Source organism: Chiroxiphia lanceolata, chromosome 3 (genome assembly GCF_009829145.1).
Source record: "Chiroxiphia lanceolata isolate bChiLan1 chromosome 3, bChiLan1.pri, whole genome shotgun sequence".
NCBI lineage: Eukaryota > Metazoa > Chordata > Aves > Passeriformes > Pipridae > Chiroxiphia > Chiroxiphia lanceolata.
Window position 1 is genome coordinate 91474890 of NC_045639.1, and position 5447 is coordinate 91480336.

Below are 5447 nucleotides of genomic sequence, written 5' to 3' on the forward strand. Positions count from 1 at the left end.
CCTGGATTGCTTATGCCCTGCTGTGTAGTCCCTGCAGCAAATATATGAATGGTTGAACATGAGAATGTGAGGCTGCTCTTATCTGTCTACCTCATCCACTTGTTCTTCCTGGTCAGGCAGCCTGTAGCAGACACCCTCTATAATGTTACCTTTACCTGTCCTCTCTTGAATCCTCCTGCATGAACTCTCATTCAGCTCCTTGTCCATCCCCAGGCATTGCTCCATGCACTCCAACCGCTCTTTCACATAAAGGAGAACTTCCCTTGCTTGATGTTCTATCCAGTCCTACCTAAAGAGCTGGTCTCTCTTCATTCATGGGGGCCATCCCACCATGTCTCTGTGATCTCAACAAGATCGTAGCCTTGCAGCTGCACTTATAATGTTTATTCCCTGTGCTGCATGTGTTAGTATGCAGGCACTTTAGAGAGGCACCCCAGCATGTTGACTGCCTAAAAAGGGTTTGGGGGATTTCTCCATTATGATGTTTTGTAGACATTTCTTTGCTGACACTCAAAGAAGGTGAGCCCTCTTAAGCCTCATCTTATTGTTTTGTGTGTTCCTGTCACACCACCCTATGCCCTTTGCTTTTCTCTGTGTCCATTAATCCCTCACAGGGCTGCTGGTTACTCTCTCCCTTTCCCTTACTTCTTAGTTTAAAGCCTTCCTTATGTAATCAGTGATCCTACTAATAAAAATAGCTTTGCCCTGCTTAGTGAGGTGGCTCTCACCTCTCTCAAGCAGACAGTGATCTGCAAGCATGGTCCCATGGTCATACAACTCAAATCTCTGTCACCAACACAGGTTCTGCAAGCAATTATTAACTTCTCCTATTAGTGCCCTTCTCCTCATTTCCCCTCACTGGCAGGGTCAAGAAAACACCACTCAGACCCCCATGCCCATGATTCTTGCTATTTATCTGCTACTACTCTCCTGCTTCCTCATGTAGTTACTTCTAGCCACCTAAAGCAAAAGTCAGTATGAATCATCTTTACTCAATGCACTGGCTTTGAGTAAGCTGAACAGTGTAAATGTCACCTATGAGTTCTGTGTTGGTATAAAAGAGCTGCTTGCACACCCACAAAGCACTTCACTGGTGTGTGCTTATCAAATCTTATATACACAGGAGAGAAAGAATTCAGGGTTGCATGTTAAATTTTGGTGTTATGTGAGCTTTGTGAATAAACAACTATCAGTAATAACATATCATGTGGTATTTAATGTAAGCGTTAATTTGGTGCACTTACTTTTCTTGAAAACATAGAGTTACTAATGTTAGTTTAAAGCCTTTTCCATATATGAATGAAAAAACAGCTTTATGACAGGAGATGGATCTACTGAACTGCTAGTTATATATACTAGTTATATACTCATTAACAAATTCGTACAACTTAATCACCCTTGTTGAACCGTATAAACAACACTGATTTCATCAGTTTTATTTCATTGCTAAAATAATGGAAACCTGACTACTGCTTGGAAAATTAAAGTTATTGTTGCAGCTTAAACTTTAATATTTTGCATTTATAACTTAAATTTGCTAACAGAATGTTGACAGCAGTCATTCTGTTTGTGGCTTGTTTTTTCATTTCATAACTTCTGATTCTTGAGAATAGATAATATGAGGAGCCGTAGTAACAAGTTACTAAAACAGCAAGGTGGTATTATTTTTCCAAACTCTGAGACCCTACGAAGATGACATTAATTTGAATATGAACTTTTCAGTTGTAATTGATGCAAAGGTTTACTCATGCAATGACCAGTCCAAAATTCCTCCTTGTATGTAAACAATACAGTTAAGGAAAAAAAATAGTAAGGGAATTGCCATGCAATTATGTCAGCATTTCCAGCATGCTAACAAAACTCAGAATTCCAGAATTTGTGTATTTCATCTACTTCCATGGAAAGCACAGTTTTCAGACTTTGAGCCAGCTTAGGAATGTTCTTATGCAGAGCTTGTTGGGAAGGGAAGGAGAGAGGAGGCAAGGTGAGGAAAGGCAGGGGTTTTCATAAGCTTTTCATGAGCTAAGATCTCTAAGTTCAAACATCCAAATGAGATCTGGATATCATATAGAATATGGAAGCTGTTTCTGTGCAGACTGTCTTTATAAACTCAGTAGTGCTCTCTAGCAAATAATTCCACATAGTCACTACATACTGGTCAGATTATGTGACTAATACATCTGTTCTAGAACAAGCAGCAGTCAGAAGTATTGAGGCCATGTTGCTGAGAACACAGCTGCATTGGGCAGGACACATCTCTAGGATGAAGGACCACTGCCTCCCTAAGATTGTCTCCAGGATGAAGGACCACCGCCTCCCTAAGATCGTGCTCTATGGTGAACTTGCCTCTGGCTGCCTCAAGAGAGGAGCCCTGAAAAGGAGATACAAGGACTCCCTGAAACAACATCTCAGCCTTGACCATAGCGATCATCATCATTGGTCTACTCTGGCCTCCAATCAAGAGGTCTGGAGACACACCATCTATAACGCTGCTGCTTCTTTTGAGAACGCACGCAGGATCACTCTCGAGGAGAAAAGACAACACAGAAAGAATCGTGTCTTGTTGATACCACCTAAGGAGTCTTTCCGCTGTGCCTTTTGCAACCGGACTTGTCTATCTCACATTGGCCTTTTTAGCCACCAGCGCACTTGTAGCAAGTGTGGGTAGAGTCCTTCCCAAATCTTCGCTCGCGAAGCCCAGCCATGATGAGTATAAGGACACATAGTCACTGTATGTCCTTAATTATAGGGTAGGTTTAGATTAGATATTAGGAAGAAATTCTTTACTTGAAGGTGGTGAGGCACTGGAACAGGTTCCCTAGAAAAATTGTGGATACCCCATCCCTGGAACTGTTCAAGGCCAGGTTGGATGGGGCTTTGAGAAGCTTGGCCTAGTGAAAGCTGTTCCTGCCCATGACAGGGGGGCTGGAACTAGATGATCTTCAAGGCCCCTTCCAACCCAATCCATTCTATGATTCTGTGATCTGAATTCAAACATATTTAAACATCCTTGTTTCTCTCTTTGCTCCCTAAAGTAAGTGAAACATTGATTGCCCTTTTAACCATTAATTTCCCTCTTGTATCAACATGGCATACTGCCACTTATTCTTGATCTAGGAAATTCATGATTTTTTGACTACTATTTGTATACCCTAATAAGAGGAGACATGAACTTGACATGCATTAAACCCCCTGATTTATTCAACAGTATAGTTTTTCAGTAAGGTCTTTATCCCATTCTTCACAGATCTCAATATTCTTCCTGCCTTAGAAAGCAAGTGCTCTTCTGAGCACTTCATGATAAACAATGACCAAATTCTTTTCCATGGTAACCTTCAAATTCAATCTAATGTGCACTAATAGAAATAAATATTTCAAAATATTACTTTTAGTATTGCTTGCCTTTTCAGTAGTAACTCTACAGTTATTAAATGCCAAACAGTCATATAGCTGTTAGTTTCTTCTGCAGTAGCCATCAGCCTTCTCCAGTTGTGAGGACTCCAACTAACATGTCCTCTGTCACTCTTATAAGAAGAATTTTACACTTTGGGACACGACACATTTACCTATCACCAATAATTTTGATTTTAGTGCAAATTTTGGGAGAAGCAGCATTATGCTTCCTGTTAGAGCTTTCTGACAGAGACTGAAATGGTTAATGGCTTAAACATTTTTGAGATCACCAAAAGACTTTTGTCCACTGTAACAAACTGCAAAGAAGCAGCTGCTCATCTACCAAAACCCACCCCTCTCTAAATATGCTTACTAATTTGGACTGCAAAAGGACCTTGAGATAAGGAGGTACCATTGACCAACTATCACAGGTGAAAGGAGAAGTATGTATCCACAAGTGTAAGAGGTTGTACTGCTAATATTCAAACACCTGCAGTAACTACCAGGTGCTGTAAGAGACTGGTGCTGATGGCTCACACACTTGGATGGCTGCTTTGCTGATGATGCACAGAGTGGCCTCCCAGGTGCAGAAGGGTGTGCATAAACTGCAGCTACAAACTGGACTCCAAGATAAGAGAAGAGACTGATAAGAGGCAAATCCTGCAAGGTGAGATAGTCTTTCTTGTCATGCCAATGTCCTCCCTTACATGATGACTCAGCTGTAAAAACCCTCTGGGAAGCACCGAAGACATTCACATGTAGCCTGAGCTGTTCATCTCGGATGATGGACCATAAGGGGGCTTGTCTGATTCAACTACACTGACACAAGTGACAGCTGAAACATCTTAGAAGGTGTCAAAGACTCGCAAAATGTCCCATGATCCAGTATTACATCATCCAGGGGAGGTACAGGGAGCGTTTCTATGTAGCCTCCACATAACATAAACCCTATGAAACCAGAGTTTTGTGGACTCTTTCCCCTCACCACTTGGCATATACAGAGAAGACCAGAAGGAAAGGACCAAAGGGATGTTGTCAGAATCTGTGGAGTGGTAATATCTTTTTTCTACTTAATCTGTTTCACTGTCACTCTCACCTCTCCATCCAACTATCTCTCTCTCCCTCCTTGAACCCTTCATTTACTGCTAAATAAAATCCATACTATTGACTTTGGCATGTGGTCTCGCTTGCACCTTATTTCTGGCAGAGGACTCTCTCTAATAACTTTAATAATTGGATCCTAACACTCTCCCTTTCTGTTATTTCTGAAGTTTCTAATCTGTGATTATCTAGGCTTCAATTTTGTGTTCTCAGAGTTTGTCAGGGTCATTTTGGAAAAGCAGTTGTATTTTCTTCCTTTCTGGTCATACTGCAAGGAATATGGCTCTTTTGTTAACTGAGTAATTATGTAAAAGCTTTTTTTATCTTCTTTTATCCAGTGGGATAACATCAGTTCTATACTTTAGGAGAGCAGAAGGAACTGGCTCTTTGCAGCTTTCTCCCTTTTTACCCTTTGGTAAAACATTAAAATATCTCCTTCTTTATGCTGTACCTTTTGTCCAGAACACCCCCGTCTCTCCCTGGCCCATGCCTAGCAGTAGGCCCTTCACTCTACCATGAAAAGCCTTGTTTACTCCTTGTCATGAGCTGCCAGCCCCACTGTTTTTTTCCCTTGGACAACTTACCAAGTCAGCAGAATAGGCAAGCACAAAATACAGCGTGATCTGCAGTGCTGCACCAGCAACAGGGAGAGCAGCTGCTCTTGTTGGGCTCTATGTATCTTCCCAAGTGCTTCAACACCTCCAAACAGCTGCAGCTGTGCAATATTGGCTGTGGTAACTTTAAGGTTAGAGAACCCTTCTAAGGTTGGCCAACTCCTTCCTCAACTAAAACTGACAAGCTTTACAGAAGCTGGCTTCAGAAGAGTTATTAAAGAAAAAAACAGAAAAAGAAAAAAACAAGTGAGAGAAAAATCCCAACCTTTTAGAGTCTACAACAGAGGCCAATGTAAGAAAAGCCCCAGCAGACAGTAAGGACAGTAAAACAGAACAAAG